This window comes from Ranitomeya imitator, chromosome 2 (genome assembly GCF_032444005.1).
Source record: "Ranitomeya imitator isolate aRanImi1 chromosome 2, aRanImi1.pri, whole genome shotgun sequence".
In the NCBI taxonomy this organism is placed as follows: domain Eukaryota; kingdom Metazoa; phylum Chordata; class Amphibia; order Anura; family Dendrobatidae; genus Ranitomeya; species Ranitomeya imitator.
The window spans coordinates 139,998,574-140,026,244 of NC_091283.1; positions in this window are offsets into that span (position 1 = coordinate 139,998,574).

A 27,671-nucleotide genomic window follows, 5' to 3' on the forward strand; every position below is an offset into this window, starting at 1 on the left:
TGAGTTAATTGCATCTCAGAAGAAGGGAGGGAAGCTTTTGAGCCATTTTTTTTTCCTTAGCCTGTTTGGTATTATCCTCCCTCTTTATCTCTGGGTGGCTACGGAATCTAGTATTATCATGAATGTTCAGGAGTTCGTTTCTCGGGTGGATCAGCTTGCTGCTAGGGTACAGGGTATTTCAGATTATATTGTTCAGACTCCTGCCTTAGAACCTAAGATTCCCACTCCTGATTTATTCTTTGGTGACAGATCCAAATTTTTGAGTTTCAAAAATAACTGTAAACTGTTTTTTGCATTAAGACCCCGGTCTTCTGGTGATCCTATTCAGCAGGTTAAAATCATCATATCTCTGCTGCGTGGTGACCCACAGGATTGGGCATTTTCCCTGGAAACTGGCAATCCTGCTTTGCTTAATGTTGATTTGTTCTTTCAGGCATTGGGGTTGTTGTATGATGAGCCTAATTCTGTGGATCAGGCTGAGAAAATCTTGTTGGCCCTGTGTCAAGGTCAAGAAGCGGCAGAATCGTATTGCCAGAAATGTAGAAAATGGTCTGTACTGACTAAATGGAATGAGGATGCCTTGGTGGCAATTTTCAGAAAGGGACTTTCTGAATCCGTTAAAGATGTTATGGTGGGGTTCCCCACGCCTGCTGGTCTGAGTGATTCTATGTCTCTGGCCATTCAGATTGATCAGCGCTTGCGCGAGCGCAGAGTTGTGCACACTGTGGCGTTGTCCTCTGAGCGGAGCCCTGAGCCTATGCAGTGTGATAGGATTTTGTCTAGAGCTGAACGTCAAACATTCAGGCGTCAGAATAGGTTGTGTTTGTACTGTGGCGATTCTGCTCACGTTATTTCTGATTGCCCTAAGCGTACAAAGAGATTCAGGGGCCGCTCTGAACTTAATGGACTTAGAATTTGCCAGACGTTGTGGTTTTCCCTTGCAGCCTTTTTAGAACCCTATTCCTTTGAGGGGCATTGATGCTACACCGTTGGCTAAAAATAAACCTCAGTTTTGGACACAGCTGACCATGCGCATGGTGCCAGCCCATCAGGAAGATTGTCGTTTTCTGGTGTTGCATAATTTGCATGATGATATTGTGCTGGGTTTTCCATGATTGCAGCTACATAATCCGGTGTTAGATTGGAAATCAATGTCTGTGACTAGTTGGGGTTGTCAGGGGGTTCATGATCAGGTTCCTTTGATGTCAATTTCCTCTTCCCCCTCTTCTGAAATTCCTGAGTTTTTGTCAGACTTCCAGGATGTATTCGATGAGCCCAAATCCAGTTCTCTTCCACTGCATAGGGACTGTGATTGTGCTATTGACTTCATTCCAGGTTGTAAGTTCCCTAAGGGCCGACTTTTCAACCTGTCTGTGCCTGAACATACCGCCATGCAGAGCTATATTAAGGAGTCTTTGGAGAAGGGGCATATTCGGCCATCTTCTTCACTGTTGGGAGCGGGGTTCTTTTTTGTTGCTCCTTGAGACCGTGTATTGATTATCGCCTCCTGAATAAGATCACGGTCAAATTTCAATACCCCTTGCCTTTGCTTACTAATTTGTTTGCTAGGATTAAGGGGGCTAGCTGGTTTACTAAGATTGACCTTCGAGGGGCATATAATCTTATTCGTATTAAGCAGGGTGACGAATGGAAAACTGCATTTAATACGCCCGAAGGACATTTTGAATACCTTGTGATGCCATTCGGACTCTCTAATGCCCCATCTGTGTTCCAATCCTTCATGCATGATATCTTTCGGAGTTATCTTGATAAATTCATGGTTGTATATTTGGATGATATTTTGATTTTTTCCAATGATTGGGAGTCTCATGTGAAACAGGTCAGGATGGTATTTCAGATCCTCTGTAATAATGCTTTATTTGTGAAGGGGTCAAAGTGCCTCTTTGGAGTGCAGAAGGTTTCTATTTTGGGTTTCATTTTTTCTCCCCTCATCTATAGAAATGGATCCGGTTAAGGTTCAGGCCATTCATGATTGGATTCAGCCCACATCTGTGAAGAGCCTTCAGAAATTCTTGGGCTTTGCTAATTTTTATCGTCGTTTCATTGCCAACTTCTTCCAGTGTGGTTAAACCTCTGACCGATTTGACCAAGAAAGGCGCTGATGTGACGAATTGGTCCTCTGCGGCTGTTTCTGCCTTTCAGGAGCTTAAACGCCAATTTACTTCTGCCCCTGTGTTGCGTCAGCCAGATGTTTCTCTTCCATTTCAGGTTGAGGTTGACGCGTCGGAGATTGGGGCAGGGGCCGTTTTGTCTCAGAGGAATTCTGATGGTTCCTTGATGAAACCATGTGCCTTTTTTTCTCGGAAGTTTTCGCCTGCGGAACGCAATTATGATGTCAGCAATTGGGAGTTGTTGGCTATGAAGTGGGCATTTGAGGAGTGGCAACATTGGCTGGAGGGGGCCAAGCACCGTATTGTGGTCCTGACCGATCATAAGAATCTGATTTACCTCGAGTCTGCCAAATGGCTGAATCCTAGACAGGCTCGATGGTCCCTGTTTTTCTCCCGTTTTGATTTTGTGGTCTCGTACATTCCTGGTACTAAGAATGTTAAGGCGGATACCCTCTCTAGGAGTTTTTTTCCTGATTCCCCTGGGGTTCTTGAGGAGGTCGGCATTTTGAAGGAAGGGGTGATTCTTTCTCCCATCTCCCCTGATTTGCGACGGGTTCTTCAGGAATTTCAGGCTAATAAACCTGACCGCTGTCCTGTGGGGAAACTGTTTGTTCCTGATAGATGGACTAGTAAAGTGATTTCTGAGGTTCATTGTTCTGTGTTGGCTGGCCATTCTGGGATTTTTGGTACCAGAGATTTGGTAAGTAGGTCCTTTTGGTGGCCTTCTTTGTCGCGGGATGTGCGTTCTTTTGTGCAGTCCTGTGGGATTTGTGCATGGGCTAATCCTTGCTGTTCCCGCGCTAGTGGGTTGCTTTTGCCATTACCGGTCCCCGAGAGGCCCTGGACACATATTTCTATGGATTTTATTTCCGATCTTCCTGTTTCCCAAAGAATGGTGGTTATCTGTGTTGTCTGTGACCGATTTTCTAAGATGGTTCATTTGGTGCCTTTGCCTAAATTGCCTTCTTCTTCTGATTTGGTTCCATTGTTTTTTCAGCATGTGGTACGTTTGCATGGTATTCCGGAGAATATTGTGTCTGACAGAGGTTCCCAGTTTGTTTCTAGGCTTTGGCGGGCCTTTTGTGCCAAGCTGGGCATTGATTTGTCTTTTTCTTCTGCATTTCATCCTCAGATAAATGGTCAGACTGAGCGAACTAATCAGACCTTGGAGACCTATTTGAGATGTTTTGTGTCTGCTGATCAGGATGATTAGGTGTTTTTTTGCCATTGGCCGAGTTTGCCCTTAATAATCGGGCTAGTTCGGCTACTTTGGTTTCGACTTTTTTTGTAATTTTGGTTTTCATCCTCGTTTTTCTTCTGGGCAGGTTGAACCTTCTGACCTTCCTGGTGTGGATTCTGTGGTCGACAGGTTGCAGCAGATTTGGGCTCATATGGTGGACAATTTGGTGCTGTCTCAGGAGGAGGCTCAACGTTTTGCTAACCGTCGTCGGTGTGTTGGTTCCCGGCTTCGGGTTGGGGATCTGGTTTGGTTATCTTCCCGTCATGTTCCTATGAAGGTTTCTTCCCCTAAGTTTAAGCCTTGATTTATTGGTCCTTATAGGATTTCTGAGATTATTAATCCTGTGTCCTTTCGCCTGGCGCTTCCGGCCTCTTTTGCTATTCATAATGTCTTCCATAGATCTTTGTTACGCAAATATGTGGAGCCCGTTATTCCCTCTGTTGATCCTCCGGCCCCTGTGTTGGTCGATGGGGAGTTGGAATATGTTGTTGAGAAGATTTTGGATTTTCGTTTTTCGAGGCGGAAGCTTCAGTACCTTGTCAAATGGAAGGGTTATGGCCAGGAGGATAATTCTTGGGTTTTTGCCTCTGATGTCCATGCCGCTGATTTGGTTCGTACCTTTCATCGGGCTCATCCTGATCGGCCTGGGGGCTCTGGTGAGGGTTCGGTGACCCCTATTCAAGGGGGGGGGTACTGTTGTGAATTCTGCTTTTGGGCTCCCTCCGGTGGTTGTAGAGGGTAATGCAGTTGTGCCTGGACTGCAGGATTGGACAGGTGTATCTACTAATTGCAAAACTGACTGGGGTATATAGCTTTGCAGGACTCTTTAGTCCCTGCCAGTTGTCCATTGTTTTTGGAGGATTCACTTCCCTGCTGTTCTCTCAAGTTTGCTGTGCTTTTCTACAAAGATAAGTCCTGGCTTTGTTTTTTCTGTCCACCTGCTGTGGACCTTATTGTTCTGTGCATATTCATGTTTTTGTCTTGTCCAGCTTTGTCTGTGAAGGATTTTTTTGCAGCTAAGCTGTGTCTCTGGAGATGCAGATATACCCCCCATGTCTTTAGTCAGATGTGGTGATTCGTATTTTCTGTGGTGGATATTTTCTAGTGTTTTATACTGACCGCATAGTACTCTGTTCTATTCTTTCTTTTTAGCTAGTATGGCCTCCTATGATAAAATCTGATTTCATATATGCGTATGTTATTTCCCTCTCCTCTCACAGTCAATATTTGTGGGGGGCTATCTATCCTTTGGGAATTTTCTCTGAGGCAAGATAGGTTTCCTGTTTCTGTCTTTAGGGGAAGTTAGATCTTAGGCTGTGCCGAGGGGTCTAGAGAGTGTTAGGTACTCCCCACAGCTACTTCTAGTTGCGCTGCCAGGTTCAGGGTTTGCGGTCAGTACAGGGACCACCTTCTCCAGACTACGTCTCATGCTGCTCCTAGGCCACCAGATCATAACAGTCTCCCTCTTCTTACTACGCACTGGGAATAATACAAAGGCAATTATGGCTTTCATTTACAATGACACATATTCCATGTTGGCATAAGAAAGTAATATTGATGGCAGAGGCCAATGTCTATATATTGTTTGATATTAAAATAACTATTCCATTAGACTACACAATTAAAACACTTTTCATTTCAAAGTGTTTGAAGAGTCATGATAAACAATTTCTTGAAATGAAAAAGGGTTTTGGTACAATTTCTTGTAATACCACTGCATTTGTATATAGGATGAAAAAAAGACTCAGATGGCAGAACTCCACAGCGTATAGCAAGGTATATAGTGACACATAAAATGATAAAAATATATTTTCTTCTATGTAATACCAGTCCTTTAAAATGCTGAACGAGTGTTCGTCTGAAGTATGTGGCTTTGGATGCCTCCTGTTAATAGAGGCCAGGATTTTCCCACCACTCGACCAGTACATACTTACCAGACTAAAATATACTGCTCCAGTACATATAATTATAGACACTGATGAAAATGATACACACAGAGCCCTGCACATACTCTACTCTGTATCAAGACGTAATCTATCCGAATAAATGAAATGCTTACCTCTAGCTCTCCTGAATAATAGAAAAAGATAACAGTTCATTAAAATAAATCTTTTATTGAATATCATACAAATTGATAAAATATTATATCTAGCTGAGCATGTGCTGCCCAAAACTGGGTATCGGAGAAGAAGAGACGAAGAGCTCCCCATGAGATACGCAAAGGAGGTAGTGAATGGTTACCTACAGATGTGTCCTTCTTTACCTTTACTTTACTCAAAACGTGTGACTCGAGATTAAGGAAGAGAAAAAAACGAGTGTTCACCAAATCTATGTGTGGATTTTATGGCTGTGAATTAAATTCCAGCTGTTCAAGGGTTTAGTTAACATTTTATAATATAATGCTAAATTTTTTAGAAGCAAAAAAACCCCCCAAAACACATGTTTTCACCATCTTCTTTCGAGAGCTGTACATGTCATATGCAGTGGTATAACTTGAAGCTCGTGAGCAACAGTACAAGATCTCCAGCTTGGCCGCTTGGCCCCAAGCTATCCTGGGTCTATAATAGTATTGGTCTTTTCACGTGGGCCTAAGGGATCTTTTGGGCCTCTGTAGGCTCCAGTGCCAGAGTGTGATTGCCAACTCTCCACCCATCATAGTTACACTCCTGGCTATCTGTGTGAGGCCTTCTTGTGGTTGTGAAGTCATTTACTGCCTTCCAAGGCTTTTGCTAAACTGTTGCGATATAGGTCTAAATTTTTATCCCAAGAAATTGGAGTCTTGAACAAAAATAGGGGTAAGTATAACTGTAAATCAGTGTGGGTAAGACGACCTGAACCCCACCAAGTCAATAATAGGTGGGCTTCCCTTTGTCTTGCATAACCTATTGCAAATTTGTTCTTTCAAAGTGTCCCACGTACAAGTATCTGGTCCTGTCACCTTTGGAATCTTTCATACCAGTTCCTTCACAGATACAGCTACAAATTGCAAGACCAATTCTCTTAACCATCTGTTAGTCTGGAATATTAGGCCGTTTGACGCATTTCTAACGGATTCAGTATTGGACGTTAATTGCAGACTGTTAAGAATTATACTGGTGGACTGTTTGTTAAAAAATAACCCCATTGATAATGTGTCGTTTTATATTTGTCTGTGGGACTCCAATGGCTGGTAGGCTATGCGATACTTATGTCGTGAAGAAACGGCAGCTAGCATTCGAGTGATGTTTCTGACTTATGGGATTGTGATATTTCTGGTGAGAAAACTGAACAATTTACCTTTTTAAATTTTAGAAAAAAAAAGAATTAGAAAGGAACAAATCCATGATTACAAGCAGCTCTGTAAAAGTGAACACTTCAAATATGTCTCACTACCGGGAGATGCCTTCCGATTGAACGTGACTGACCGAGTTCTCAACCGTGACGTCCTTTCACAGGCTTCTTGACAGAAACAAAATAGTTACTGTCCTCACCGGTAACTGAGAAGTTTCAAATGTGTATTAATGAATACACAAAAAGGCTCTTTGGATGACATAGAATCCTGGTCCTGGAGCATTTTACAAGACAAATAATGACTACCGTAAATAAATATGTGGCCCTTTTAATGATTACCCAGATACACACTATAAAATGGAGAAAGGACTTTACATGGAAGCAAGTTATAACCCGGTTAGCTGTTAATGAGATGCTGGCTCAACTTCTGTCTAGGAAACATCCTTGATCTTAGGACAGAGGTAATAGGAGCCCATATTAGGCACAGTCAGCCATTATATTAGATATTATAATATTAGGTACTATGCTTTAGTTTTTACAAATATGCTGTTACTCATCTGCTTCTGGACCGCCCAAAGACTTTAATCATCTGGGTGGTCCCACTCCTTCTCTGCAGTGATGTTCTGCAGGAGGGGGGGATGCAACTGTAACATATAGCCAGTGTCCTCATAGAGAAGGCAGAAACAGTTTATTACCATCTCTGCCTCCTCATGTACATTTACGTATACATAGAGCTAAACGAGCACTGTATATGCAGAAATAGGAAGCTCCTATGGCTATTCCTCCTCCATACACAGTGGTGATGTGATCGCTGAGTATAATCAGGGATCAGGAGCTGCTGGGTCGCAAGAGATCCAGACAGCTTTGCTATGCTGTCAGGTTTTTTAATTCAGCCCCAGATACAAACAAAATAAGATGACAATAAAATATTTAAATATCCCTCAAAGTGATTTTTATGACAATGTACAATGTATCAAATAAATGAAAAATAAAATTAAAAAATTAAATAAACCTTTGAACCTTTGAGAAAACATGATATGGTTAAGAGTAGGGATGAGCAAACGTGCTCGGTGATACTTGGAAATAATTTCAGTATCTGGGTACTCGGATGTGCTTAGCACTTGGCGAGCATTAGCCGGTGCTCAATTTCAGAAGCGTGTGTGTGTGTGTGTGTGTATGCGTGTGTGTGCGTGCGTGCGTGTGTGTGTGTGTGTGCGTGTGTGTGTGTGTGTGCGTGTGCACAGCTTAATCCCCTTAGTGACCGGGACAAATTTTTTTAAATATTACCAGTGTCACTTTATGTGGTAATAACTCTGGAACGCTTCAACATATCCCATTGATTTGGAGAGACTGTTTTTTCATGACACATTGTACTTTATGATAATGGTAAATTTAGGTCGATAAGTGTTGTGCATATTTATAAAACATCAGAAATTAGACAAAAATGTAAAAAAAATGCAATTTTCAAACTTTCAATGATTATCCATTTAATCCAGATAGTCATACCATAGCAAAACATTAATAAATAACATTTCCCTCATGTCTGCTTTACAACAGCACCACTTTTAAAATGTTATTTTTTTGTTAGCATTTTAGGATGTAGCAGTAATTTTTCCTTTTTTTTCCATGGAAATTTACAAAACATTTTTTTTAGGGACCATGTTTGCTGTGACTTTGGGGGTCCTATATATTGGAAACCCCCCAAAAGTGATACCATTTTAAAAACAGCACCTAGATTGGAAACTGCTGTCAGGTCGTATATTAACCCTTCAGGTGATTTTAAGGAATTAATGCAAAGCGACATGACAGGAATGAAAAAGTGTATTTTTACCAACTCAATGTGGCTAACTTCTGAACAGGCCGCTTTAGCCCGGAGACTCTAAGACCGCTATTTGGTCGTGAATTGCCACGGCAAACATCAGGACCACACAATCATGATTTCAGGATCCTGATGGGGATAAAGAGGGAGCACCCACACTCTGTTAACCATTTATATGATGTAGTCACTTGACAACATCATGTAATGGGTTAAACAGATATGGACGGTGACAACACTGATGCAGAAAGTTGTCAGCTATAGTGTGCAGCCGACAGCTGGTGTGTTGTCACCTATATGGGGATGCTATTCTCTTATATCTCTGGTCAGTAAAAAGATGTATTGGCGGTCATTAACCCCTTTACCCCCAAGGGTGGTTTGCACGTTAATGACCGGGCCAATTTTTACAATTCTGACCACTGTCCCTTTATGAGGTTATAACTCTGGAACGCTTCAATGGATCCTGGTGATTCTGACAATGTTTTCTCGTAACATATTGTACTTCATGACAATGGTAAAATTTCTTTGATATTACCTGCGTTTATTTGTGAAAAAAATGGAAATTTGGCGAAAATTATGAAAATTTCGCAATTTTCCAACTTTGAATTTTTATGCAATTAAATCACAGAGATATGTCACACAAAATACTTAATAAGTAACATTTCCCACATGTCTACTTTACATCAGCACAATTTTGGAACCAAAATTTTTTTTTGTTAGGGAGTTATAAGGGTTAAAAATTGACCAGCAATTTCTCATTTCTACAACACCATTTTATTTTAGGGACCACATCTCATTTGAAGTCATTTTGAGGGGTCTATATGATAGAAAATACCCAAGTGTGACACCATTCTAAAAACTACACCCCTCAAGGTGCTCAAAACCATATTCAAGAAGTTTATTAACCCTTCTGGTGCTTCACAGGAATTTTTTGAATGTTTAAATAAAAATGAACATTTAACTTTTTTCCACAAAAAATTTAATTCAGCTCCAATTTGTTTTATTTTACCAAGGGTAACATGAGAAAATGGACCCCAAACATTGTTGGACAATTTGTCCTGAGTATGCCAATACCCCACATGTGGGGGTAAACCACTGTTTGGGCGCATGGCAGAGCTCGGAAGCGAAGGAGTGCCATTTGACTTTTCAATGCAAAATTGACTGGAATTGAGATGGGACGCCATGTTTCGTTTGGAGAGCCCCTGATGTGGCTAAACATTGAAACCCCCCACAAGTGACACCATTTTGGAAAGTAGACCCCCTAAGGAACTTATCTAGAGGTGTGGTGAGCACTTTGACCCACCAAGTGCTTCACAGAAGTTTATAATGTAGAACCGTAAAAATAAAAAATCATATTTTTTCACAAAAATTATCTTTTTGCCCCCAATTTTTTATTTTCCCAAGGGTAAGAGAAGAAATTGGACCCCAAAAGTTGTTGTACAATTTGTCCTGAGTACACTGATAGCCCATATGTGGGGGTAAACCACTGTTTGGGCGGATGGGAGAGCTCGGAAGGGAAGGAGCGCCGTTTGACTTTTCAATGCAAAATTGACAGGAATTGAGATGGGACGTCATGTTGCGTTTGAAGAGCCACTGATGTGCCTAAACATTGAAACCCCCCACAAGTGACACCATTTTGGAAAGTAGACCCCCTAAGGAACTTATCTAGAGGTGTGGTGAGCACTTTGACCCACCAAGTGCTTCACAGAAGTTTATAATGTAGAACCGTAAAAATAAAAAATCATATTTTTTCACAAAAATTATCTTTTTGCCCCCAATTTTTTATTTTCCCAAGGGTAAGAGAAGAAATTGGACCCCAAAAGTTGTTGTACAATTTGTCCTGAGTACGCTGATACCCCATATGTGGGGATAAACCACTGTTTGGGTGGATGGGAGAGCTCGGAAGGGAAGGAGCGCCGTTTGACTTTTCAAAGCAAAATTGACAGGAATTGAGATGGGACGCCATGTTGCGTTTGAAGAGCCACTGATGTGCCTAAACATTGAAACCCCCCACAAATGACACCATTTTGGAAAGTAGACCCCCTAAGGAACTTATCTAGAGGTGTGGTGAGCACTTTGACCCACCAAGTGCTTCACAGAAGTTTATAATGCAGAGCCGTAAAAATAAAACAAAATTTTTTTCCCACAAAAATTATTTTTTTAGCCCCCAGTTTTGTATTTTCCTGAGGGTAACAGGAGAAATTGGACCCCAAAATTTGTTGCCCAATTTGTCCTGAGTGCGATGATACACCATATGTGGGGGGAACCACTGTTTGGGCACATGGGAGGGCTCAGAAGGGAAGGAGTGCCATTTGAATGCAGACTTAGATGGAATGGTCTGCAGGTGTCACATTGCGTTTGCAGAGCCCCTAATGTACCTAAACAGTAGAAACCCCCCACAAGTGACACCATTTTGGAAAGTAAACCCCCTTAGGAACTTATCTAGATGTGTGCTGAGCGCTTTGACCCACCAAGGGCTTCACAGAAGTTTATAATGGAGAGCCGTAAAAATAAAACAAAAATTTTTTCCCACAAAAATTATTTTTTAGCCCCCAGTTTTGTATTTTCCCGAGGGTAACAGGAGAAATTCGACCCCACAATTTGTTGTCCAATTTGTCCTGAGTGCGCTGATACCCCATATGTGGGGGGGAACCACTGTTTGGGCGCATGGGAGGGCTCGGAAGGGAAGGAGCTCCATTTGGAATGAGGACTTAGATGGAATGGTCTGCAGGTGTCACATTGCATTTGCAGAGCCCCTAATGTACCTAAACAGTAGAAACCTCCCACAAGTGACACCATTTTGGAAACTAGACCCCCTAAGGAACTCATCTAGATGTGTTGTGATAGCTTTGAACCCCCAAGTGTTTCACTACAGTTTGTAACGCAGAGCCGTGAAAATTAAAAAAAAAAATCTTTCCCCCCAAAATTATTTTTTAGCCCCCAGTTTTGTATTTTCCCGAGGGTAAGAGGAGAAATTCGACCCCAAAAGTTGTTGTCCAATTTGTCCTGAGTACGCTGATACCCCGTATGTTGGGGGAAACCAACGTTTGAGCGCATGGCAGAGCTCGGAAGGGAAGGAGCGCCATTTGGAATGCAGACTTAGATGGAATGGTCTGCAGACCTCACATTGCGTTTGCAGAACCCCTAATGTACCTAAACAGTAGAAACCCCCCACAAGTGACCCCATATTGGAAACTAGACCCCCCAGGGAACTAATCTAGATGTGTTGTGAGAACTTTGAACCCCCAAGTGTTTCACTACAGTTTATAACGCAGAGCCGTGAAAATAAAAAATCTTTTTTTTTCCCACAAAAAATATGTTTTAGCCCCGAGTTTTGTATTTTCCCAAGGGTAGCAGGAGAAATTGGACCCCTAAAGTTGTTGTCCTATTTGTCCTGAGTACGCTGATACCCCATATGTTGGGGTAAACCCCTGTTTGGGCACATGGGAGAGCTCGGAAGGGAAGAAGCACTGTTTTACTTTTTCAACGCAGAATTGGCTGGAATTGAGATCGGACGCCATGTCGCGTTTGGAGAGCCCCTGATGTGCCTAAACAGTGGAAACCCCCCAATTATAACTGAAACCCTAATCCAAACACATCCCTAACCCTAATCCCAACAGTAACCCTAACCACACCTCTAACCCTGACACACCCCTAACCCTAATACCAACCCTATTCCCAACCGTAAATGTAATCTAAACCCTAACTGTAACTTTAGCCCCAACCCAAACTGTAGCCCTAGCCCTAACCCTAGCCCTAACCCTAATCCTAACCCTAGCCCTAACCCTAGCCCTAACCCTAGCCCTAACCCTAACCCTAGCCCTAGCCCTAACCCTAGCCCTAACCCTAGCCCTAACCCTAGCCCTAACCCTAGCCCTAACCCTAACCCTAACCCTAGCCCTAACCCTAACCCTAACCCTAGCCCAAACCCTAGCCCTAACCCTAGCCCTAACCCTAGCCCTTACCCTAGCCCTAACCCTAACCCTAACCCTAGCCCTAACCCTAGCCCTAACCCTAGCCCTAACCTTAGCCCTAACTCTAACCCTAGCCCTAATGGGAAAATGGAAATAAATACTTTTTTAAATTTTTCCCTAACTAAGGGGGTGATGAAGGGGGGTTTGATTTACTTTTATAGCGGGTTTTTTAGCGGATTTTTATGATTGGCAGCCGTCACACACTGAAAGACGCTTTTTATTGCAAAAAATATTTTTTGCGTTACCACATTTTGAGAGCTATAATTTTTCTATATTTTGGTCCACAGAGTCATGTGAGGTCTTGTTTTTTGCGGGACGAGTTGATGTTTTTATTGGTAACATTTTCGGGCACGTGACATTTTTTGATCGCTTTTTATTCCGATTTTTGTGAGGCAGAATGACCAAAAACCAGCTATTCATGAATTTCTTTTGGGGGAGGCGTTTATACCGTTCCGCGTTTGGTACAATTGATGAAGCAGTTTTATTCTTCGGGTCAGTACGATTACAGCGACACCTCATTTATATCATTTTTTTATGTTTTGGCGCTTTTATACGATAAAAACTATTTTATAGAAAAAATAATTATTTTTGCATCGCTTTATTCTCAGGACTATAACTTTTTTATTTTTTTGCTGATGATGCTGTATGGCGGCTCGTTTTTTGCGGGACAAGATGATGTTTTCAGCGGTACCATGGTTAGTTATATCTGTCTTTTTGATCGCGTGTTATTCCACTTTTTGTTCGGCGGTATGATAATAAAGCGTTGTTTTTTGCCTCGTTTTTTTTTTTTTTGCTTACGGTGTTTACTGAAGGGGTTAACTAGTGGGCCAGTTTTATAGGTCGGGCCGTTACGGACGCGGCGATACTAAATATGTGTACTTTTATTGTTTTGTTTTTTTTATTTAGATAAAGAAATGTATTTATGGGAATAATATTTTTATTTTTTTTTTCATTATTTTGGAATATTTTTTTTAATTTTTTTTTACACATTTGAAATTTTTTTTTTTTACTTTTTTACTTTGTCCCAGGGGGGGACATCACAGATCAGTGATCTGACAGTTTGCACAGCACTCTGTCAGATCACTGATCTGACATGCAGCGCTGCAGCCTTCACAGTGCCTGCTCTGAGCAGGCTCTGTGAAGCCACCTCCCTCCCTGCAGGACCCGGATCCGCGGCCATCTTGGATCCGGGGCTGGAGGGAGCAGGGAGGGAGGTGAGACCCTCGCAGCAATGCGATCACATCGCGATGCTGCGGGGGGCTCAGGGAAGCCCGCAGGGAGCCCCCTCCCTGCGCGGTGCTTCCCTGTACCGCCGGCACATCGCGATCATCTTTGATCGCGGTGTGCCGGGGGTTAATGTGCCGGGGCGGTCCGTGACCGCTCCTGGCACATAGTGCCGGATGTCAGCTGCGATAAACAGCTGACACCCGGCCGCGATCGGCGGCGCTCCCCCCGTGAGCGCTGCCGATCGCATATGACGTACTATTGCGTCCTTGGGAAGTAAAGCCCACCCCACATGGACGCAATAGTACGTCTAATGGCAGAAAGGGGTTAAGGGGTTAATGAATCAGAGTCCTGTATTGTTGATACTAGTGTTGAAGCTGAACAATCATACAAACAGTCCTTGTAAGGGCTAATTTTGTGCTTTGCTGTTCTTATCACATACATTCTGCATTTAGCTTATGCAAAAAGAGAGCACTGAGGTAGCAGAGAGAGAGAGTGGCTGAATACAGTCTCTAGGCGGGAATTAGGGCTTTGCAGTGTGTTGATCAATATATAGCTGCAGCAGTTGACCACATTATTTTGGTGGGTGAAAACATTGACTTTATTTTATTCCATAAAGTATTGCTTGCCTTGTAGTACATTTTTGTGTTATATAAAGCTCCAAAAAGTGTTGAAACATTTTTTTATTCAGTTACTCACCCAGAGAGTATTATGTGATTTGCGGTACATTCTGGTGTCAAGTAACATTCCCAAAAAGCCTTGAAACATTTTTCTGTATTCAATAACTCATCCATATACTATTAGGTGCTCTGTGCCACATTTCAGTGTTAAATAACAGTCCCAAAAAAGTGCTGAAAATGTTTTCTATATTCAATTACTCATCCATAGAGTTTTAGCTGCTGTGTGTCAATGTTATATAGCAGTCCAAAAAGTTTTAAATATTTTTTCTGTATTCAATGACTCATCTATATGATATTATGTGCTCTGTAAAAATAAATAAATAAACCAAAAAGTACACATATAAAATTGACCTATAAAATTGATCCACTAGTTAACCCCTTCAGTGAACACCATAAAAAAGAGCCATAAAGCTATGCTTTATCATCATACTGCCAAGCAAAATGTGCAAGAAAACGCAATCAAAAGACAAATGTAAATGAAAAAATTGAGACGGATACTGGTATTATGTGTCACATCTGTGCCTAAACATGTTGCTGCAGCCCCTTTCCTGGTCGCTAGGAGGCGCTGCTCTAATACTACTGTTACTGCTGGATAGTTTCACCTTTGTTATACTTTTGTTTTATTTTGCTGCAGTAGGCTGGTAGGTAATTAGAGGTACCGTCAGACATAACGATATCGTTAACATTAACAATATCGTTGCTTTTTGTGACATAGCAATGATATCTTTAACGAAATCGTTATGTGTGACAGCGACCAACGATCAGGCCCCTGCTGGGAGATCGTTGGTCGCTGGGGAAAGTCCAGCACTTTATTTTGTCGCTGGATCTCCCACTGACATCGCTGAATCGGCGTGTGTGACGCCGATTCAGCGATGTCGTCACTAGTAACCAGGGTAAATATCGGGTTACTAAGCGCAGGGCTGTGCTTAGTAACCCGATGTTTACCCTGGTTACCGTTGTAAATGTAAAAAAACAAACAGTACATACTTACATTCCGGTGTCTGGTCAGGTCCCCCGCCGTCAGCTTCCCGCACTGACTGGTGAGCGCCCACCAGCCGTAAAGCAAAGCACAGCACAGCGGTGACATCACCGCTGTACTTTACGGCCGGCGCTCAGTCAGTGCGGGAAGCTGAAGGCGAGGGACATGACCAGACACCGGGAATGTAAGTATGTAGTGTTTGTTTTTTTACATTTACAACGGTAACCAGGGCAAACATCGGGTTACTAAGCGCGGCCCTGCACTTAGTAACCCAATGTTTACCCTGGTTACCTGGGGACTTCGGGATCGTTGGTCGCTGGAGAGCTGTCTGTGTGACAGCTCTCCAGCGACCAAACAGCGACGCTGTAGCGATCGACATCGTTGTCGGTATCGCTGCAGCGTTGCTTAGTGTGACGGTAACTTTACTCTCTGCTGGGAGCCATGGGCAGGTCTTCGTTTATGTAAACGCCAGCAGACTTACACTAGCTGGCAGTTATTTAGTTAGTGTGTGTAGCTAACACTTGGCTCTCTGACCTGTCTCTGACTTGTACTCATTATCTATTTTGTCTTCCCTGTGTAATGACTCCAGATTGAATTCTGGTTACCCACTTGTCTCCTGATTTTGTCCTTGACAATACTTCACAGCTTTGACCTAGCTTGTAGACTATTCCTGTATCTGGATTGCACTTCCAGATGGCATCCCTTCTGTAGGTAGCAATCCACTGACCCAATTGTGACACAAGATCCCTGTATAGAGGTATATAGGTTAAAAGATGTTTGGAGATTTCAGAGAAATCCTAACGGAGTGGCTTGTGCCATGTCTGTCCCGGGTACCCTTTTTGAGCCTGTGGCCTAAGACATATGTGACATTCTGTGGAAGACCCATGAATGGAGACACTTGTATTGCAGATGGGTTTGGTTCTGTTGTACAATTTGTTATATATATGCAGTGACCCCGATTTGATGTTCTGTAGTTCCAGATGAACGTTCTCTGCCTTTAAAGGGTTTTTCCCATCTCCAAGATCCTATCCCAATATGTAGTTGGTGTCATAGTAATAATATTAGCAAATACCTCCAATTAGTAATGTAGTATAGCTTTTCTAATTCACTAAGTCTCTTTCCTTACATGCAGACATTGCAGGACCTCAGGAATCCATGGTAACGACCAAAGGTATAGTGACAAGTAGTTAGCTAGTGGTTGTAACCATGGATACCTAAGGTCCTGCAGTGTTTGCACATGAGGCAAGAGACATAGCGAATCAGAAAAACTATACTACATTTCTAATTGGAGGTATTTGCTAATATTATTACTATTATTATTATTATTATTATTATTATTACACCCACTTTATATTGGGATTGGATCTTGGAGATGAGAATACCCCTTTAAGTTTTCACAAGAAACTATGACATTGTAGTTCTGTCCTTAGAGGTTATCGTACAAAATAACTGTTTAAATGAATGGCATAATGAAAGAGTATGAGAAGGTATCTCTTAGTAAAATGCCCATTTCCTATGTGATAATTTTAGTACTTTTGCTTTTTAATCTCTGTGCTTTGTAACCATATGCAAAGATTGGTACAGTTAAGGTGTGTCAAGCAAATAACTCATCTTTCTTGTGGATGGTGTCCAAACTATTCATAGTCCTCCAGCAAGCGACTCTCTGAGCCTGCATCAATGCTCTTTCTCTGCCGCTCTTTCTTCACCAGCTCTCCCTTAACCTGCCTGTCTTAATCCAACCTGTGCCCTCAGCAGCTTAGTGACAAAGCCTTCCTCTTGTCTGCCCGATGCTACTGATTCCTCTACAAAGTCAGCAATGAATGAAACAGGATAAAAGGAAATGGAGAAAGAAGCAATTCTCTGGCAGCAGAGGAGAAGCTGTCATCTGTGATTAAAGTGAGGGCAGGGAGGGCTGAGTCAGAAGACAAGAGAAAAATCTACCTGCTGAAAGACTTAAATCCACAGATTCCTGAGGCCGAAAACCGCTGCCACTCTAGACCTGCTGCGAGCCTCCGATCTGCTTCTTTCTCTCTTGTCTAATGATGAAAACTTGAGTGGAATATCTGGAACAGACAAAATAAAGCATGGTAATGTTCTTCAGAATCTGAGCCAAATTACACTGAAAGTAAATATCCATCAAATGCCAGTTAATAGATCTGGAATCCAGTCTGATTCATTCGGATATTTTTATCATTGTTGCAGCTGCCATTTATTGTTACAGAGCTCCAAATCTCCAGCATAGATAGACTGGAGAAGTAAAATGCCCGCTATCTGCGAGCGATCACCTCTAAAGTGAACGCAGGACTTAACACACATTGTTATTGACCTGAGCTTAGAGGGGTAGTGGAGGAAAATGAGCAGATCGATCTGTGGAAAATCGAGATCATAATAACATTTCCTGAAATTCATGGTTTCATGTAGTTTTGAGCATTTTAAGATTCAATTATCAGTTAGCAAAAAAAACATTTTCCTGAAATATTAGAGTGAGCTAACATCATCTTCCCATTCCTTTTTTAAGCTACAGCTTTGATACATAGCAGATTAGCTTACCTTGTACAGTGGTGGTCTGCACCTGGGTCATCACAGATCAGCAATTCCCAGCAGAGCACAGTTTGTGCTGCAAAGTTGATTTCCATCTCCAGAGTCACTGGGTAAGTCTTTCTCTCTCTCCTGTAGAGTGTAAGCTCTTATGGTCAGCAGGGTTCCTCTCGTCTCCTGTAGAGTGTAAGCTCTTATGGTCAGTGGGGTCCTCTGTCTCCTGTAGAGTGTAAGCTCTTATGGTCAGTGGGGTCCTTTCTCTCCTGTAGAGTGTAAGCTCTTATGGTCAATGGGGTCCTCTGTCTCCTGTAGAGTGTAAGCTCTTATGGTCAGTGGGGTCCTCTCTCTCATGTTGAGTGTAAGCTCTTATGGTCAATGGGATCCTCTGTCTCCTGTAGAGTGTAAGCTCTTATGGTCAATGGGGTCATATGTCTCTTGTAGAGAGTAACCTCTTATGGTAAGTGGGGTCATCTCTCTTCTGTAGAGTGTAAGCACTTATGGTCAATGGGGTCCTCTCTCTCTCCTGTAGAGTGTAAGCTCTTATGGTCAGTGGGGTCCTCTGTCTCCTGTAGAGTGTAAGCTCTTATGGTCAATGGGGTCATATGTCTCTTGTAGAGAGTAACCTCTTATGGTAAGTGGGGTCATCTCTCTCTCCTGTAGAGTGTAAGCTCTTATGGTCAGTGGGGTCCTCTCTCTCATGTAGAGTGTAAGCTCTTATGGTCAATGGGGTCCTCTGTCTCCTGTAGAGTGTAAGCTCTTATGGTCAGTGGGGTCCTCTGTCTCCTGTAGAGTGTAAGCTCTTATGGTCAATGGGGTCATATGTCTCCTGTAGAGAGTAACCTCTTATGGTCAGTGGGATCCCCTCTCTCCTGTAGAGTGTAAGCTCTTATGGTCAGTGGGGTCCCCTCTCTCCTGTAGAGTGTAAGCTCTTATGGTCAGTGGGGTCTTCTCTCTCCTGTAGAGTGTAAGCTCTTATGGTCAGTGGGGTCCTCTCTCTCCTGTAGAGTGTAAGCTCTTATGGTCAGCGCAGCAGGGTCCTCTGTCTCCTGTAGAGTGTAAGCTCTTGTGGTCAATGGAGTCCTCTGTCTCCTGTAAAGTATAAGCTCTTATGGTCAGCGGGTCCTCTCTCTCTCTCCTTCTATTGCGGTGAAGTTATGACTTTTCTTTTTCCTTTTTATATTATAAACTAATGGCTTTTTAATAGAAGATTCAAATGCTGAATTTTTGCCTTTTTTTCTAATTTATTTTATTGCTGAGCGAGTGTACTCGTTGCTCGGGTTTTCCAGTGCAAGCTTGGGTGACCTCCGAGTATTTATGACTGCTCGGAGATTTAGTTTTCATCGCCACAGCTGAATGATTTACAGCTATTAGCCAGTTTGATTGCATGTGGGGATTCCCTAGCAACCAGGCAACCCCCACATGTACTCATCCTGGATAGTAGCTGTAAATCATTCAGCTGAGGCGATGAAAATTTAATCTCCGAACACTAACAAATACTCGGAGATCACTAGAGCGTGTTCGGGAAAACCTAAGGAACGAGTACACTTGCTCATCTCTAATCTCTTTGATGCACTATAAGTATGCATACAATGAATCTTCATATGGATGAATTGACTTTCCTTTCTTTTATTATTTTCTGAGTAACTAGAAGCTTACCATTATTGAGATTTGAATTTATTCACTGCAAATTGAAAAATGGAAAAATTTGGTAAAGTAAGCAAATCCAAATTTCAAAAGGTCAGCCTATCTCTAGTTGTTGTGTAGGATGAAAACTGGTTTAGGTATTTATTGAAATAAAATGTACTGTACTAATGTACTTTATATATGAACGCATAACCGGTGATCCAATTTTAGCACCTATTTTACCATGTCAGCCGCTACTCTTCACTAAGTTCTTAGGTTCAAAGTGTTTCTTCCCAGTCCCACTTGTTAGCATGTAATGGAGGGAAAGGCTGCCTGGGTCATCATTAACTAACAGTCTTTCCATCATAGCTGATACGGGGATGGAGTCTGGTTTAGGTAATGAACTGAGCCTGACAGCCATCTGCCTTATCACTTGTAGACAAATGAGAATTGAGAAGAAACTCTTTGAGATTGTAAACCCATCGTTGAAGTGTAACTGCCAGGACCTCAAGAGGGGTGTTGAAATTGGGCCAACATTAGATCTTCCTTAACTAAAGTACATTAAAAAAGTTAATTAATTTTAGTTTCAAAGTTTAGTTTCAGAAACATCTAAACCACTTGTCACCTCTCTGAACTTACCCTATTAATAATATTTTAAAGCTCTTAAGCTATCTCACACGATGTTAGTATTTTTTTCCAACTATGATTCTGTAGGAATTTGGTGATTTGTAAAACAAAAATGCGACTATGGAGACCTGTTAATAAGCACGAAATGTTCTACCTAAAATGGCAGAAAACAGAAAAAGACATTAACATTTTATGGGATACAAAATACAGCAAATGCAACATTTTAGATTAAGCTCCATGCCTCACTGAAATTGTTAAATCAACTATAGACAGCCAGGGAGTCTCCCTCGCAATGATGACAGGACCCCTTTGACGTAATGTCCACGACTTTTCTAGCTGAGGGCCACATTAGGAAAAACTACAGACAGCTGCTGAGTTTAGGAAAAGGCAGACATGAAATTAGACACAAATGCAACAGCATATTAATTACATTTAATGACAGGCCCGTGAAGTCAGGGAGTTGGCCAAGTGGCACATTTACCCAGATGACCCCCTAGGTTGTCACTTTCTGCCAAGCAAGGTTGCTGTGGAATTTAAATCCAAGTCAGTTTGATGTTAAGATAAATATTTGCATGGGCAATGAGTTCTCTCTTGGTTCTTTTCCTAGAGCACTGGCCTGAAACCAAAAAGTCAGTGCTTACAGAAAAGAACTTCTATGTCCCAGAGGGTCAAATGGACTTTCCTCTCCAACAACCCCTATTGACCTGTTCTTTGTTACTCTCTCTGTGTAGCCATCCGACTGCCAAGTATAAAGCCATGTACAATAATGTTAGACGGGGAAGGCACTATTAGTCAACGTTTTAGCTTTCTTAAAGTCTAGCAATGAGCAATGCCAGTGTAAAGAATAATAAGAGTAATAAAAATAATAATTATCCCTTTCTGAGAGATTTCTGGGACGTTCAAGTTACTGTTATAGGAATAAACAATGAACTCAGTATCAGGGTAGACAACCGTCCAGAAATTCCAGAACAGTCTGTAAAATTAGGATACTTTTTTGTCTTGCGTTCAAAAAAATAAAGGTGTCCATGATTTTTTTTTAAGCTGAAGAAACCAACCTATACAGATTATTTTGGCTACAATTATCATCATTTAATAATTTACAGTGCATACAGCTGATATCTTCATATCAGAGCTATGGGTTCCAGACATGCATCACACAGATAATCATGGTGATTTATTATGGCTTTCCAATGTAAAAAATATTGTCTGTCTGTGATTTTTTTAATAAGTTGTCTTAAAAAAAATAAAACGTCAAATTGACAACCATGCTCAGTATCAGAATAATTCCAGGTGAGACCAATGGAAAGGTTAAATGAGATCAGTGAGCTGGGTCAGCCCTGGCTACAATATTTGCAATCCTGGTATTGAGCTTTCGGGCATGACTGATTGACATTAGCATCCATTCCTTGGAGTGCCCCAAATCCTTAATTCTTAAGCTCCCTCTCAGGCCCGCTTTAGGAATAGTATTTTTTTTGTCTGCACACACTTGCCCACATTTGATTATAATGTTTTCTATAAATGCTTTTCCTCATGTCCATATGATGCACATACTAAGGTCACAAGGAGCAGCAGGTTGGCTCAGTTGTTAGCACTGCAGCCCTGTGGTTCTGGGTTCAAATCCCACCAAGGACAACATCTGTAAGGAGTTTGTATGCTCTCCCCCATGTTTGTGTGGGTTTCCTCCAGGTTCTCCAGTTTCCTCCCACACTCCAAAGACATGCTGAAAGAGAATCTAGATTATGAGCCCCATTGGGGACAGTAATGATAATGTCTGTAAAGCACTGCTGAATGTGAAAGTGCTATATAAGCAAAGCATAATAAATGTATATGGCTTTGATAACAATAAACTAAAAAAATGAGAACTAAATAAATGATAGTCATTTACTATCAGTGAAAAGTTAGACACAAAATACAAGCAGATATCAGGACACAATTGTCACTCTCCTTTCTGTCATTTTATAGCATTTGGCACATTAATTTTCTTTAAAGGGTCTTTATTTGACAGCCATACTGACATTGAATAAATGATTTTACTATAAGCGGCACAGCGGTAGACGCTCGTTCTCCCTTCTGACCCTTACAGTAAAATAAGCAATGTGTTTCATCAATAAACAAGGAGTCATTTAGGACAAATGTGGAGTCCTCTGGCTTTAATCAACAATCCTGTAGTGATCCGTGTATTGTCCTGAAAGCATTGAAAATCTACCAGTGATATATCACGTAACAAAGATGCAATTGGTTTTCTCACTTGAAAGAGACGCTAGTCCAGTGTTGAAATACGTTGTGGAAATAAAAACTGTTCAACTCATCTTAGTCTTAGGACTTTTTTATTACAGCAGCGCATCCCAATATTGTGATATCATCCAAACTGGTCAACTATCCTGGAGGAGATCATCGCTCAGTCAGGAGAGAGAAGCAGCTGATATCTTCAGGTGTTCAAATGAATTGTGCCTGCACACATCCTGCTATGGTGAGCACCTTATTTTTACTTTCCTTTACTTGCAGCTAAAAGGTATCACCCTAAAGGTTTTGAGCGCATTTGTTCCCCTACAGTTTTTCTACAATATCACAAGTAACTGAAGACTTTTTTTTTCTTTACTCATATAGAGCCAAGAGGTTATTTATGATGCAAATCAGAATTTCAAAAGCAATAAGAAATTCCGGATCCTGGTTTTATCTCTTCAGAAAAGCAATAGCAAAGTATAGCAAGCTTTACAGGCTGCATAGGTCTCTGCTTTAGTCATACTACACTATGCCTGACGAAAGGGCCTAAGTAGTCTGAAAAGCTGCCATTTATTGCTATCTTTTCAGTTAGCCATTTCAAGGTATCAACCGCATAGTGACCGAATAACACCATATACAAAGCACAAATACCGTCACACCATGACCAGACCACATATTACCATCACATAGTAACTGAATAATACCACATACAAGGAGCAAATACTGCTACACCAAAACCAGATCACATACCACCATCACATAGTAACTGAATAATACCACATGCAAGGAAAAAATACCACCATACCATGACCAGACCACATAATACCACCACATAGTGGCCGAATACTACAGTACTGATCATTAGTAAAAAACAAACAAACACAATACTAAGTGCCATTATACACAGGAGCTCTGTATATAATGTCAGCATACAGATAACACAGTGATCAACAGTGACATTATGCACAGGAGCTCTGTACATGGTATATAGTATATAGTGTCACTCTACATGTAACACACTGACTCACCAGTAACATCTCTAGTTAAAGTCTTTCATCTTTGCTTTTCTTTTTCATCCAGCGCAGACCGCCATCACTTCTTCCAGCCTGGACTCATCTTTGCATAAAATAACACATAGTTACCTAGAGTAGTCCCCTGTCCCCATCATCAATTCATCATTTGCTGTCCCCCGTCCTTCACCCTTATTTCGTCATTTGCAGTCCCCCTACCTCAATTAATCATTTGGAGAAATGCTTGGTCAAGCCCATATTTCCAGTATATGGGGTGTGTCAAAAGAGATAGTTTTCCTTTGTCTAGATGCCTTAAGCAGCAAGAGACACTGATGTCCATGTCCCATATTCATTAGTAGGGTCGATGTTTGTGTACTAATCATGCTCCATCGACCCCTCCATTGCCCTCCAAGGGCTTCTATGGGACTCGTAGAAGCACATACTGGTGCGAAATGGCCGTCATCCTGACGTTGGGTCCACATCATTCTCTCCTGCCTCTGCTATTTTATATGATTGCGCAATAAAGGACTGTTTTAAAATTGATGGTGAGTGCCACTATTCTCCTTTCTCAAGTTATGAAGATAGTGAAGGCTAGTTGATATACCTCCCCAATGACTTCAGAAATCAGGTTTAATTAATTAGCATGCAACATGTACTATCAATCTTAAGAACAGAAAGATAAAAAGGATTCATAATACCAATGTTAAACACATGCTTAATGCACCCCAATCCTATAAAAAAAAAATTAAATATACAGTATATGGTTGTTCTCAAAAATGTACATACCCCGGCAGAATTTTTGCTTTCTTGGCCTTTTTTTAGAGAATATGAATGATAACACCAAAACTTTTTCTCCACTCATGGTTAGTGGTTGGGTGAAGGCATTTATTGTCATACTACTGTGTTTTCTCTTTTTAAATCATAATGACAACCCAAGACATCCAAATTACCCTGATCAAAAGTTCACAAATACCATTTCTTAATACCGTGTATTACTCTCTCTAACATCAGTGACAGGTTGAAGTCTTTTGTGGTAGTTGTGGATAAGGTTCTTTATTTTGTCAGATGGTAAAGCTGCCCACTCTTCTTGGCAAAAGGCCTCCAGTCCCTGTAAATTTCTGGCCTGTCTAGCATGAAATGCATACTTGAGATCTCCCGAGAGTGGCTCAATGATATTGAGGTCAGGAGACTGAGATGGCCACTCCAGAACCTTCACTTTGTTCTGCTGTAGCCAATGACAGTTCATCTTGGCCTTGTATTTTGGATTGCTGTCATGTTGTAACATCCAAGTACATCCCATGCGCCTCTTCTGGACTGATGAGTACAAATTTGCTTCCAGTATTTGCTGATAATGTGCTGCATTCAACTTTCCTTCATCTTTGACCAAGTTTCCTGTGCCTTTGTAGCTCACACATCCCCAAAACATCAGCGATCCACCTCCATGCTTTACAGTAGGAATGGTGTTCCTTTCATCATAGGCCTTGTTGACCTCTCTCCAAATGTAACATTTATAGTTGTGGAAAAAATTCAGTTTTGGTCTCATCACTCCAAATTACCTTGTTCCAGAAGTTTTGAGGCTTGTCTCTGTGCTATTTTGTGCATTGTAGGCGAGATGCTTCGTGGCATTTGCGAAGTAATGGCTTTATTCTGGCGACTCGACCATGCAGCCCATTTTTCTTCAAGTGCCTCCTTATTGTGCATCTTGAAACAGCCACACCGCTAGTTTTCAGAGAGTCCTGTATTTCAGCTGATGTTATTTGTGGGTTTTCCTTTGCATCCTGAACAATTTTCCTGACAGTTGTGGTTGACATTTTTGTTGGTCTACGTGACCGTGGTTTTGTTTTTACAGAGTCCCTGAATTTCCATTTGTTAATCACAGTTTGAATGCTTTTGACTGGCATTATCAATTCCTTGTATATCCTTTTGTATCCCTTTTCTGTTTTGTACATTTCAACTACCTTTTCCTGTAGAACAGTTGACAATTCTTTTGCTTTCCTCATGACTCACAATCCAGAAAAGTCAGTGGCTGGATGAAAGATGCAAGAGTCTGTCTGGATCCCAGAAACTCACTAAGCTTTTATGCACACACACTGGTTACAAGCAAACAGGTCACAGGTGAGGATGTTACCTTTAGTAGCCATTAAAACCCATTTGTGTCAACTTATGTTCATGTTATCTGGCCCAAATCACCAGGGTATGTAAACTTTTGATCAGGGTCATTTGGATGTTTTGGGTTGTCATTATGATTTAAAAAGAGAAAACACATTAGTTTGACATTAAATGGCTTCACCCAACCACTAACCATGAGTAGAGAAAAAAGTTTTGGTGTTATTATTCATATTTTCTGAAAAAAGGCCAAGAAAGCAAAAATTCTGCCGGGGTATGTAAACTTTTGAGCACAATTGTATATATTTTTTAATATATTGTTTATTTTTTATTATTATTGTTAATTGTTTGGTATTGTTAATCGTATTTATCTTTCTGTTCTTAAGTTTGATAGTACAAGATTTTGTATGCTAATTATTTAAACCTGATTTCTGATGTCATTGGGGAAGTTATATCCGCTAGTCTTCACTATCTGTATTGTGTGAGCCTGAGGAAGGAACTCGATCGGCTCTGTAACTTGTAGCTCGAATAAAGACGTGGTTTTTTTATACATTTATTTCTCTCCGTTTATGTCAGCGCTATTAATACAAAGAAAATCTCCTTTATATTTGTATTTTCTACCATTTTTGTGATGTGGAGAGAGATTTTCACTACCTTGCTTGGCACTTCAGGAGGTCAACCAGAATGTAAATATGCACCGCCCTGTATCAACATTATTTTGGCATCTTATGAAATAATATAACGGATGTAACCAGAGTATTAGGCTCTATCTAAAAAGCAACTATAATATCTCAAGAAAATGTTATTCTGCAATTACTACACCAATTCTCATTCTTCTCACAACTTGTACACGTTCATGATACTGTTAACAACATTTGGAAATGCTTTGCATTTTCACAAGTTTTTTCACGGTTTTGGTTGAGTAAGAAATGAGGACTTGAAAATTAGAAGAATTCTGAACTCCTCCCATATTAAAGATTGGGGAATAATGAAAATGGCAGCTGTTTAGTCTCACAGGGTGGTGTTTATGTTGCTGACTAATTAAATGAGTATAATCTGGCTTGTAGGAAGAAATAAGGAATATGACAGGTTGTGGGATCTTTTGGAAGTGTGTTCTAGTAAGAAAAGAGAATTGCTATTAAGAAGATTTTTCAGATACATTTGTATGAGACAACATACTGCACATATTAACAGCTGATTTCTTTAGATGTGTCAGATTTTTACAGTATGTTTCAGCCTCTGAACATTACACAAATAAAATACGTATGCATAATGTGTCAGCAGAAGCACTAAGCCGCTTGTAATCCTGACATTTAGCCACTGCATGAATTAATGTTCTGACCTTTAATAATTATAGATGTAATGAAAAGTTTACATGTTGTTATCTGTTTCTTTATGCCGATTTCACTAAAGAATACAAATGAATGAGGAATACTCTTGTCATGTAAGAGCGGACCGTGCAAAATTCAAATTTGTCTCTTTGTGTGGATTTTGCCAGGAAATTCGATTTGCAGAGACATTATTCTTATTTTGCGCTAAGTTCTTTCCAGGGCAGGAGGTGCAGTGTAATGTTGGCATGGAGAACCAGACAGTGGGCAGTCGGAGATGCAGTGTCATGTTGGCACGGAGGACCAGACAGTGGGTAATCATAGATACAGTGTAATGTTGGCACGGAGTATGAGACAGCGTGCAATTGGAAATGAAGTGTAATGTTGGCATGGAGGACCAGACAGAAGGCAAACGGGGATGGAGTGTAATGTTGACACAGAGGACCAGACAGTGGGCAATTGGAGATGCAGTGTAATGTTGGCACGGAGGACCAGATAGCGGGCAATCGGAGATGCAGTGTAATGTTGGCACAGAGGACCATAAAGCGGGCAATCAGAGATGCAGTGTAATGTTGGCACAGAGGACCAGACATTAGGCAATCGGACTTGCAGTGTAATGTTGGCACTGAGGATGAGACAGCGAGCAATCAAAGATGAAGTGTAATGTTGGCAAAGAGGACCAGACAGTGGGCAATCGGAGATGCAGTGTAATGTTGGCATGAAGGATCAGACAGCAGGCAGTCGGAGATGAAGTGTAATGTTGGCACAGAGGACCAGGCAGCGGCAATCAGAGATGCAGTGTAATGTTGGCACAGAGGACCAGACAATTGAGCAATCGGAGATGCAGTGTAATGTTGGCACAGAGGACCAGGCAGCGGCAATCGGAGATGCAGTGTAATGT